Here is a 13,035-nt window from a genome sequence, read left to right as displayed (position 1 = left end):
CTTAAGATATTCAACATGTATCTTGTGCTCCTGAGACTCTACTCCTACCTAAAATTCCCAGAAAAGAAGAGATGACGACACTTCATAAGAATGAAATGCAAAACCCAGTCCTTAAGGAACAAGAAACCTAAGGTCTCTGTTTTCCAGATGATGTATTACTGTTACCCTAAAAATATATATTATTTTCTCCTCCAAAAATATTTCCCATTAGTTTCTTTTCTTTCCAAATATCTGTCAAGCAAGGAGATTTAATACTTAACTTTAAACTTGACTATAAATCATTTTATATGAGAATTTCAATTCAGAAAAGACTCAGAAAAAGTTTTTGAAAATGTTCTACTCATTTTGATATGTCTGATGGCTTCCTGATAACAAAGTAATGCCCGAAGGGAAAGAAACAGAATCGTTTTTCTAAATGTACTCAAGCAGATGTTTTCACAGCTGTGCATTTCAACCACGATGTCATCTGCTTGGGATATATTTTCATTTTTTTTATCATCAAAACAGTAATAACATTTCAGTATTAAATCATGGATATACATCAACATTAGAAAAAATAAGCACAGAAGTAAGCACATGAGAACATCTATAAGTAAAAAAAACATATCTTTGCATGATAATGATAAAAAAAATCAAGAATCATGGAAACTATCTAAACAGTAAATAAAACTTGAATAAAAGATGATGTACAGAGGCTGGAGAGACAGAGTTACATAAGGTAAGAAGTCTGCAAAAATTTGTTCATTACCTCACATCTGCCCCCAATATACAAAGTACCACCATTCGGTTTACTATTAGATCAGATATACACCTTAATTTTGAACTGAGTGTTAGATTTTCTAAAAATGAATGCAGATTATGAAATGTCAACAAAAATTATGCATTCAAAATGGAGAACATCATCATACAGTTTGTTTTACTTGCAAGTTTTTGAAATTTTCTGGGAAAAACTGAATCTCAAAATAATTATTGGAGAGCATAACCATCCTTGGGAAAAACAATACAAGAATACAAATTCTTTTCCTAATATACATATAAACCTATGTCTTAAACTGAGACTATTTTTACCTGGTATTTCAGATGGGATTCTTCGTTTCAAGCAACAGAAATTGACAGGCTGTTTAAGCAAAAGAAAATTCATTCGAAGAATGTTGGCTGTCAAAATCAAAGGGAGGTTGGAAAACCAGGCTTAGAAAATAACTAGGAAAACAGATACTGATGCAGCTCTGGGAGTTACAAAGATAATGAGGACGCAGCCTCAACTCCCTGAGAAGTCAGAGTCTAATGGAAGAGACAGACACCTAACTAGATAGTAGTAATTCACAGCAGTGATTCATGAAAGGCATTATGGGAGATGGCGGGAAGGACTGGGGAGTGGCCATGAGTGGAGGGCTCAGAGAAGGCTTCCTGGAGGAGGTGACACCTGAACTGGGAAAGAAGCTGAACACACCCCAGGCAAGGCTAGGAGGTAAGATGCAAAGGGCTGTGTGAAGAACACCAGAAGCAGTTTGGTTCTGTATGGTTGCTATTTGTGCTGCGATAGTATTCAGCATACTCTTGGGATTGCAGAAATGTGTGTGTTCTCGTAGCCTTGTAAAAACAGCAGGACCAAACGAAAGTAAAGGGTGGCGATGCCAAAGTGAGAAGAGACAAGTGAACTTCTTCCGAATCTGTGGAAGGCAGGATGAGATGACAGCAAAGGCAAATGCTCTGACTCCCAGTTTTCCCCGCTTACTAGCTGTGCGATCTTAAGTGGGTGACTTAATTCTCCAAGCCTCAGTTTTCCTCATCTAGAAAATGGAGACAAACTTACATTGGGCTATTTATTCTAAGGAGTAAATCAGCATAAAAAGAACGAGGACAATGCCTCGTACCAAAACGTTCAATAAAGATTATTTTGTTTCTCCCTTCTCTCCCACTCCCAGAAAATACAAACGACGAAATTCCTGCTTACTAAGATTGTCCATTTGTGTGCACATTTTATTTCTAAACGTGTTTAATAGGAGGGCTTTACACAGCTGTGGTTTTCCATGGCTTTCCATGGTTTACACTGGACACCATCAAAATAGGTCGAAGCAGTGTCCCAGAATCTTTTATACCCCGCTTTTGTTATGTGCACCCCTTGGCAAGGAGGGGTATTTTCACTGACATCCCCATCACACCAGGTGAAATAGCTGCATCGTTTTGGACCTTAAATGATGCTGGGTTAAGAATGCTGGCCAAAGGCTCATGGACCTAAATAATGTGACCCAGCAGTTTGTCCTGGGTATATTTTACTGGTTACGTTAAGACCAAACCCAAGAATGGTTTATGGGTCTTTGCAAAGCTAAATTAATAATTCAGGTTATTATAAATGAGATTAACAACTCATTTATAATCATAAAAACAACAAAGTAACACCTCAGAGACTAAAAATTTTGGCTTACGTAATGTATCCAAAAGGTACCAAATGACATTTTTCTCCATCAGAGCTGAGGCGAACTGTCCCAGCCAAGCCTAACTCAAATTTCAGGATTCCGAAAAAATAAACAAAATGCATTCAGCCACTGAGTTTGGAGATTGTTTGTTACAGAGTGGTAAACAAGGAGGTTATCTGCTTGCAGCCCCAAGGATCTGGAACTAACAAGTCTCAAAGACTCGTTTCCTCAGCTGGACAAAGCCAGACACTATCTCTGATGGCTTATCTCCAGCATCTTCCTGGTGCTCAAATTCTTTGAGCCTATGACTCTCTCCATGGCTCGTCCCTATGACCTCAGACTAGCCTGGTATCCACATAATAATTTAGATTTTTGTTCCCAGAAAGTGACTGGCTTGACAGGGATTGCTCTACCCATCAAAGAGCAGGAATGTCAGTGGCAAGAAGGGAGGACAAAAGGTCATCCAGAGGTAGAGGCAGACAAAAGAAGCAGCTTCAAGAATTTGGCTGCTGGCAGCAAGGAGAGAAACCCAGAGTTTGTCTCCATAGAGGATATTAGGGTATTTACAGAGTAAATAGTAGAATACTCATAGGAAAAGCATGGGGCACACCTGAAACAGGCAGGGCAACAGAAATTGACCTGAGAAATTGACTTTTGATTCATCCAGTATTATAGGAATCACTTAAAAATGTGCTGGGTTTGTAACTAGTTACTTGCAGCAGGTAAGCAGACGAGAACATAGATGAAATTTCCAGAAGAGTTGGGAAGAGGGCGTATCAATTAGCTATGCCACTAAAATGTTGTATGGCGACCAACCACAAGAGTCAGTGGCATACACCAGTTAAGTATTTGTTCAGCTCAAGAGTCTATGGGGTTCATCTGATCTGGGTTGGACTTGGCTCTTCTTGGCTGGGACTCCTTCCATGTCTGGGAGTTCGCTACCTATTGGTTGATCCAGGGTGGCCTTGGTTGGAATGACTAGGGTATCCTGGCTCTGATCCATATTTTTCTCAACCTCGTCCCGAGCCCAGTGGACCAGCCTGGGCATGTCCTTCTCATGATAATGACAAAGGGCAGGTGTGAGCAAGCCTCATTGCACAGCAGTTATAAGCCTCTAATTGTGATATATTTGCTATTATCCTATTGGCCAAAGCAACTCCTGTGGCTGAGCTGAGAGTCAGGGGAGGAGTGTCTTGGGAACGAATGGATAGAGAGAGGGATTAAGAATTATGGCCATTAATCAATCTGCCGAAGAAGGTATTTTGTAAAAATCAACCTTGAAAATGGACAAAGGGAGATTTTCGAAGGATCTATCAGGAACTTCTGTCTGTTAGGCGGTGTTCCTAACCCCGGGGACTTGAAACAAAGGAATCTTTCCCCTTCGCTAAGGAGTGCCTGCTATCCTGCCTACCCTGAAGTCCTTTATCCACATTGAAGGAGCTCATATTTCAGCCTGGCCATTCACGTGACTGTCCTTTTATGACCATCCTTCAAAATCCCCCACCAGATAGACCACTGGACTTTGGAGTCTGAGAAGGAGGCTGCCCTGATGTAAAGGAACAGGACCTTATTGGGCCTTCCGGGGACAGACCCCTCCCCCCATCTTCTGCTTTAGCTCCTCGCTGAAGTACCCAGGTAATGGTATCTGATGCACATTTCTGAGCTGCTTTACAGATGCTAAAATCACCACCCAATGAAAGACGTTAACTACTTGATAACCAAGAGTACATAGTCCCCAAGCCTACTGGAGCCTAAGGATTGATAACGTTAACCCCTGTGACCTCACCATCAACCAATCAGAGAATTGTATACAAGCTGATCACAGACCCTGGGACACCCCTCCCTCACCTGGCCTCTAAAAATGCTATGCCGACACCCATCAGGGAGTTCGTGTGTTTAGAGCACTAGGTATCCCAGACTCCTTGTAAGGTACCTTACAATAAACACTGCACTTCCCTTCACCACAATCCAGTGCCGGTAGATTGGCTTTACCGCGAGTGAGTGAGTGGACCCAAGTTTGGTTCAGTAACACCAGGAGACAGGGAATAAATGCGTTGGTTGCAAGGCTAGTGGGCTTTCCCAGTCTCTGCTAAGAGACCCAGGTGTAATCTCAGGAAGGAATTGCTCAAATGAGACAGTTGCAGCAGATTTAATTACATTATACTTTTCAGATGACAAAGGAAAGGTGACTTGGATGATTGATTAATCAGAAGGCAGATTTGGTTGTAAGACATTGCCAGTGTTGACCGAGGACTCCCAGGAGAGGAAGAGTACAGGTGTCAATCATACTCTAGTGGAAACTTCTGGAAGGCGGGAAGTGTTGTTTGAGAACTGCCCATCCCCATGGCTCTTACTCTGCCTGACTTGATAAAGCCTTTTACAAATTGGCTTGCTTGGCCCATGCTAGTCACCCAGAGCTTGAAAACCACAAGCAGACATTGTAACCCTGAGCTTCTGGACCTGCATCACCAAACCCCAGACACAGATTCACAGTGATCCTACCGATACGTGCAGACCTCGTGAGGCCCTTGGGGACACTAGCTTTCCTCCCAGGTTAACAATTCTCAAGCTGCAGGACCTACGTTAGGTGAGTCTCTAATGAGAAGTCCCACCTTCTAGAAGCCCTGACCCCCGGACGTATGTTCAGTGTCCTGACACAAAGGAATTTTTTTTAAAGTGTGGCATTCAATGTAATGTTTATATGGTTTATATGTCTCTTGCTTTGGACAGTGAAATCCTAGCAAACAGCAACTTGTATTTAACTGGATCTGCTATACCACAGGATAAGTTAAACTTGATTAGAAAATACTGGCAGACGTAAAACTTCCCCGATGATATTCACTCAAGAAGCTGAACAGAGATTCTTTTCTTCAGAGTTTTTTCCAGTTTTATTGAGATATAATTGACATATAGCACATAAGTTTAAGGTGTTCAGCATAATGATTTGATTTAAATGGTGAAGTAACTACCACAGTAAGTTTACTTAACATTCATCGTCTCATACAGATACGAAAAAGGATGAAAAAAAAATTTTCCCTTTGTGATGAGAACTCTTAGAATCTACTCTCATAACTTTCTAATATATCCTATACAGCAGTGTCATAACTATATAACTATAGCTGTCATGTTGTACATTACATCCCTAATATTTATTTATCTTATAACTGGGAGTTTGTACCTTTTGACCACTTTGATCCAATTCTTCCTCCTCCCATGTCCCACCTCTGGTAACCACAAATCTGATCTCTTTTTCCATGAGTTTGGTTTTTTGGGGGTTCTTTCTTTCTTTCTTTAGGTTCTCCATATAAGAGAGATCATACAATATTTGTCTTTTTCTGTCTGACTTACATTTCACTTATCACAATGCCCTCAAGGTCAAGGTTCAGGAATGAGTAGAGATTCTTGGTGTTCCACCCAAACCCTTGGCACTCACCTCTGCCTAAAGGCCACGTACGACCAAAAACTGTGACTCTCTGTCCGAAGGCTTTTTTTTCATTGTGGGAGCATGCTTGGTCCGTGCACAGCACTAACACAGGAGAGTTCGTGCTCTCAGAAGCAGCCCTCAGCAATACCAGACAGGGAGGTGCTGGATAAGGAGCCCAGCTCCCTCGCGTTGGGAGTGGAATGACGGGAATGGGAATGTCGTGCTTACCTGCTTGGTCATGAACCCCATATGGGCTACCTTCCCCTCTCTGTCTCCCTTCTTCACTTCCCCCAGTGTTTCCTGGGATCCCCTCCCAAATCAACTACTTGCTCTCAAATCCGTTTCAACCCAAGAGAGCACTCAGTCTCACAAGAGAACACAGTCAGGTTAATAAGCGGCCGTGGTTGTTAACAGAACAATACCTAGGATACCAGTTTTTCTTTGCCAGTGTTGTGTTCCGTGAAGGAGAAACCAATGTTATAAGTTAAAAGAAAGTGAATTACGTTGATGAGATTCAAACAAGACAAATCTCAGGGCTTCTAGATGGACGACAGATATCAGATAGACAGATAGACAGACGGAGAAAGGATGGCTCCAGCCATCCACATGACCTATTAGTCTAGACCTTAGCCTGGGGCAGTAGGGCAAACTGCAAACTTGAGGAAAGAGGCTCCAGTCTTGCCCACCTAACTCTGAGACACTGCATGAAGCCTGATAGAAAGACAGCATCGTTCTCTATGGCTCCCCTCCTGCAGCTTGCTCTGCTCGCTCAATATTATGTATCTGAGACTTTTTTTCAGTTTGGATATATATGCTCTTATTTTAGTTGCTTCATCATAGTCCGAGGGCACGAATACTGCACAATGTGTCGGTTCATTCTCCTGGAGATGGATATTCAAACTGTTCTAAAATTTCATGATCGCAGCCCATGCTTTGACAAACGTTCCTGTCTGTGCCGCAGTATGTGTGCACATGTGTGTGTGCGCGCGTGTGTGTGTGCCTGTGTGGGTATGTCCATGCAGGGTTGCTAGGTTATGTACACGGGTAGAAAACAACAAATCTGCAACAGTGGTCACCTCTGGTGGTGGGCTTAGCAAGAGTGGGTCCTTGGAAGGAGAGTGATTGTTCAAGGGATGTTGGTCTCATCATTCCTACCTGAAGTACATTGCTCAAAATTTAAAAATACACAAATCTACTCTGGTTTTGAATTGACCCAGAGACAACTCTTTCTTGGCTTTACCTTGTTGCCTTTATTTGTTAAAACTTCCTCTCAAGCACTGATGTCTCCAAGAAGCATGTACTAAAGAAACAGAGAATCAGTTTTGTGCAAAGTTAGTAAAGCAATCATTAAAAAAAGGAATTCTTAAATCTGTGACTGACAGGAAATTTTTCTTTGACTTTAACTTCTTCCCCCAACTTAAAAAAAAATCTATTTTCGGAATATTGACTTAGGTAAACAGTCCTCACCTCTGGGGGAATTCCAGGATAGCTTTATCCGTGGGCAGCTCTGTGAGAAAAGCCACCTAGGTCATTTCAGGCTTTCATCCTTTGTTATTTCAAGTCAATAAAAAAGTTGGCCAGGAAGGTGACTCAGGAGTTGGTTTGCTCTGGCTTACTTGATTAAGATAATAGGTTGATTTGGCTTATTCATTCCTTTTCACCTCTTTATTCTTACTAGAAATGAGATTAAATGGCCCTTATTCCTTTCCCACCTCCAATCAGTTGATTTTGATAAAAAGATCTTTTCGCCAAATTGATGTGATGGCACACAAGGTTTCTGAATTAGGTAGCCCAGGTTTTCCCTCACTTCCTCACCAAAAATTCCACCCATGAAGGTATAGTTCAAAAATAGAAAGTGAGCGCAATGACCATGTGAGTTTCCACTGGGAGGAATTGGGGCTATGATTCAGCTGTTTTGCGGGCACTGATTAACTAATCAAGTCAGCAAGGACTCTGCTGCTATTTAGAGGTGATACCTTGGATAATGGAAACCTCCTCATTTTGAGTGTTCCCTTTAGGGCATTTCCATGCTAGCAGCTATCAGGCCATCAATACCTTACCTTAACTAGTCCATAGAAATAAGACTTCAAAATACTCATAGCTAAAATTCATAAAGCATCTAATATGTGTGAGATATTGTAACTGTTTTTTTTTTACACTATCTCATTTAATCCACATAGTCTCTTTATGAGGTAGAGATTACTATTATCCCCTTTGTACAGATGCAGGGGCTGAGGTAGAGAGAGGCCAAGTAACTCACCTAAACGTGCACAGCTAGTAAATGCTAGAGCCAGGATTCGAAACAGGCAGCCTGGTTCTTCGCTTCCTGTTCTTGATCCCTTTGCCATCCTGAGGCTCACGGGAGCTACACCACTTGCAAATAATCACACAGCTATCTAAGGGCAGAGCCAAGGTTTTAATCCAGATCATCTTCTTGTGAAGCCCAAGATATTAATTACTACTTTTCTACAAAAAAATAAAAGGGGGAGTCAAGGTCCTTCTTCAGTTTATTGTCAATTTATACAAGAATCTCATTTCTCTCAATTACCAAGCCGCCTCTGGAGTGCTAGCCAACAGTTGCAAATGATAAATATTATAGGGCATGGATGTTATGTATGTGAAAGCCCTGCCCCAGGAGCAGAGATAAGGCCCATCTAAAGATCAAAAGTTAGAAGAAGGAGGTAAACGATGGCCTTTTGCTCCCAAGAAATAGAAAAGACAAAAATTACCAGCTGTTCTTGGGTGGCTTGGAGTTAGGAATGATCCAGACTCCTTTAGAGCAAAAACACCAAAGAGCAGCTCCGTGACGAGCCCTGGAGAGGATGCTGTAAGTAAGATGCGATAAGAAGCTAAATTTTCAAAGGATACTTCTTCTCTAGCAAAATCACCAGCTCTCTGAACATGACCCAGTGTGATTCAGAGCAGAGGATGAGTCCTGGGTGAAGTCCCAGTGTGGGGCGACAAAGAGGAAATTGGCCTGGGGGAGGCACCTAGGACACGAGATTTAGGGGGCCTTCACTCTTGGGGCCACACAGTGCCGACCTGCACAGAACCGAGCTTGCATAGTTTTTCCAAGTCTGACCCTTAAGTCCAGGCAAAGGGCAGTTTTCCTGGGTGCTCAGTCAGAGGTGAGCAGGAACAAACAGAACCGAGCTGGAGAGAAGCTGAGTGCCTGGTGGCGGTGTCGGTACAAGGCGCACCAGCATCTCCTGTTCACCCCAAATGGGCCTGTGAAGATGGATGCCCCAGGAGGGAGGAGGAGAAGGGGAGGGGCCCACCAAGTGGGCCGCACATCCCAGACGTTGTCCTTCTGCTCATGACCAGCTTCTAAGCAGGCATCATCACACGAGGGCCTGCAAAGTCCTGCCCGTCTGGCCTGCTCTAACTGCCCAGACCTCTTCTCCACCCCCAATCCCTCCGCCGTCCCGCTTGGTCCCGTTGGTTCTCTTTCCCTTGGATGTTCCGGCCTCATGGTTTTACACTTGCTGTCACCTTGGATGGAAGCTGATCCTGGCTCTGCGCAGGGTGACTGGTGGACCCACCCTCACCCCAACATCACCACCCCTGGGGGCCTGTCCCATCCCGGACCCCAGATAAAAACAGGACCCAGCCCTCCTGCACGCCGTCAGCATCAACTGGCTTCGTTTTCCCCAGGACACTTTCATAAGCCAAAATGATCTTGTTCAAGTGTGTGCAGGCAGCTGTGCATAATGAAAGCTCCCTCTAGAACGTGAGCTCCGTGACGGCCGGGATTCTGCTGTATTACTGCTGTCAAGAGTGTCCGACACGCGAGAGGGAGGAGATATGGGGATGTGTGTATATGTATAGCTGATTCACTTCGTTATACAGCAGAAACTAACACCATTGTAAAGCAATTGTACTCCAATAAAGATGTTAAAAAGAAAAGATAGTGTCCGACAAAGACAAATATCATATGATATCGCTTATATGTGGAATCTAAAATAATGAGGCAAATTAATTTATTTTCAAAACATAAAACAGACTCACAGACACAGAAAACAAACTTATGGTTATCAAAAGGGAAAAGGGGTCAGGGAGGGATAAATTAGGAGTTTGGAGATACACACTACTATAAATAAAATAGATAAACAACAAGGACCTACTGGATAGCACAGGGAACTATATTCAATATCCTGTAATAAGCCATAATGGAAAAGAATATGTACACCAGAAATTAACACAACGTTGTAAATCAACTATATTTCAATTTAAAAAAAAAAGAATGCCTGGCGCACAATGGGCATTTAATAAGTGTGTGTTGAACAGATGAATTCTGTCTGCCTGTTTCGGGCAGAGAAGGCCGTTGTCTTCACAATTCCTTTAGTTCTCCTGTCCACCCTCTCTGATGAGCACCTAGTTGAGAAAACTCATGGCGGGTGAGTTTTCATGTCTGTGATATTCTGGGGTTCACACTGGGCTCCTGAGTTTTGTGTGACATGAATTTGAAGAAACATCTGATCTCTGAAACAATGCAAATGTCCAATGGGAAAAACAATAGACAAACTACCCATCGAAACTACAGAACATGACTCAGCAATAAAGAGGAAAGAACAAGTGATTCAGGCAATGGTATTAGTGAATCTCAAAAACATTATTTTGAGTGAAAAAGCAGACACAGAAGAACACATCTTGTATGATTCCTCTTATATAAAGTTCTAGAAGAGGCAAAGCTACTCTCTAGTTACAGAAATCAGAGCATGGTTTCTTCATATAGGGTGTGGAGATTGACCAGAAAGAGAATGAAAGAACTTTCAGGTGACATGGGAAAAGTATTTTGTGTGGGACAGTTATTACACAGTTGCATACATTTGTCAAGAATCATCAAACTGAATATTTCAGAACTGTTTTATTTTGTTGTATCTTAAAAAAAAAAAAAAATTATTTAAAAAAACCCTCTCCCCACAATCCCAAGGTGAAACAGTGAGATAAAGCCGTGTGGTTAACTGTAAGGAGGAATTAAAACTGCCAGAATGTGGAGTAAAACAGCAAAATGATATGAGAAGACTTTTTCTGATATAAGTCTGAGGAAGCCCAACACAAGCTGGGAGAAGAAAGAAAAGGACATTTGTTATTTCACGTAAGTGAGAAGTCAGGCGTGGAGTTGGCTTCAGGGTTCAAGGTTCACGTGTGACCGGCCTCCCGGCTCTCAGCTGTCTGTCCTCCCCCTCGGCTGGCTCCTTTGCAGGCACCCCGCCATAGTAGGGTAGCCACCGCAGGTCGGGGGCTCATGCAAAAGCCCTGGATAGGCCCTCGTTGGGCCCCCTGCCCATCACCATGGCTGGACCATGGAGAAAAACCAAGCCAGCTGTGAGAGGATGAGAAATGAGAGCTCCCCAAAGAAAATGAGGGGCTGTCACGCGAAATACAGCAAATGCTTGTGGAGGGGAGTCCAACACCCACGAGGCCGCTGCAGCGTTAGGACAAAATGATGCAGGAGAGTCCAGCTCCTCATGAACTACTTAAATGCAACCCCTCACTCAGCAATTTGCCAAGAAGATAAATGTACTGATATCAGCTAGCGACCTCCAGTTTGGTGGGCTGGGGACTTGTTTGTGTAAGGAATGTTTTTCCTTTTCTTTTCTTGCTGAAACTAAATCTAAAACCTGCCAGAGATGGGTAGCAAACAAGAGATCATTGTGCCTGGTGTTTCCTTTTTCACACAAATATCATCACTTTATTCCAGGAAGGGCAAACACCTCTGTATTAGACAATTGCCTGGTAACAAGTGGCTTCCTCCAGTCCCTAACCTGCTGGCAGAATTATAACTGAGTGTGACCTACGGAAAGGAGGTGAAGAAGCAGCATTTGAATGCCTGCCCGAGAGTTTTCATGCGCTCAGAAAATCCCAGGACCAAAGCCTTGGATTGTCTCTGCTTCCCCAAGAGGCAAACAAGCCTTTCTACCTCCCCATCATAGTTTTTTAGAAAAGTTTAAGCCTCTGAAATGCTTTTTGGTCATTCATTTTCCAACATCTGAATCTACAATTCCAAGGAAGCAAAGAGCATTTGCAGATTTTTTTCTTTTCCAGTTTTGGACAAAGTGTAACTTACTTGTTATGTATGTATATATGTATGTACGTATTTGAAGTATAGTTGATTTACAATATTATAGTAGTTTCAGGTGTACAACATAGTGACTCAGTATTTTTACAGATTATACTCCATTAAAAGTGATTACAAGGTAATAGTTATAATTCCCTGTGTTGTACAATATATCCTTGTTGCTTATCTATTTTACACACAGTAGGCTGTATCCCTTAAACCCTTCTGCTGTCTTCCCCGTCCCCCTCTTCCCTCTCACAATGGTAACCACTAGTTTGTTTTCTGTATCTGTGAGTTCGTTTTTGTTTTGTTATATTCATTCATTTGTTTTATTTTGTAGATTCCACATATAAGTGATATCATATAGTATTTGTCTTTCTCTGACATTTCACTAAGCATAATAATCTCTAGGTCCATTCTGCTTCAAATGGCAGAATTTCATTCTTTTTATGACAGAGTAGTATTCCACTGTATGTATGTACCACATCTTTATCCATTCATTTGTTGATAGACACTTGGGTTGCTTCCTTATCTTGACAATTATAAATAGTGCTGCTATGAACAATGTGGTGCATGTATCTTTTCAAATTAGTGTTTCCATATTTTCTAGATTTATACCCAGAAGTGGGATTGTTGGATCGTATGATAGTTCTATTTTTAGTTTTTTGAGGAATCTCCATAGTGTTTTCCATAGTGGTTGTACCAATTTACATTCCTACCAACAGTGTATGAGAGATCCCTTTTCTCCATATCCTCACCAACATTTATTATTTGTAGACTTTTTTTAATAGATCTTTATTGGAGTATAATTGCTTCACAATACTGTGTTAATTTCTATTGCACAACAAAGCGAGTCAGCCATATGCATACACATGTCCTAATATCCCCTCCCTCTTGTGCCACCCTACCATCCTCCCTATCCCACTCCTCTAGGTCATCACAAAGCACTGAGCTGATCTCCCTGTGCTATGCTGCTGCTTCCCACCAGCCAACTACTTTACATTCGGTAGTGTGTATATAAGTCGACGCTACTCTCACTTCGCCCCAGCTTCGCCCTCTCACCCCGTGTTCTCAAGTCCATTTTCTATGTCTACCTCTTTATTCCTGCCCTGTTACTAGGTTCATCAGTACCA

The sequence above is a fragment of the Delphinus delphis genome, chromosome 15 (genome assembly GCF_949987515.2).
Source record: "Delphinus delphis chromosome 15, mDelDel1.2, whole genome shotgun sequence".
Lineage (NCBI taxonomy): Eukaryota > Metazoa > Chordata > Mammalia > Artiodactyla > Delphinidae > Delphinus > Delphinus delphis.
The sequence above is the reverse complement of the archived record's forward strand: the minus strand, read 5'-3'. Positions refer to the sequence as shown.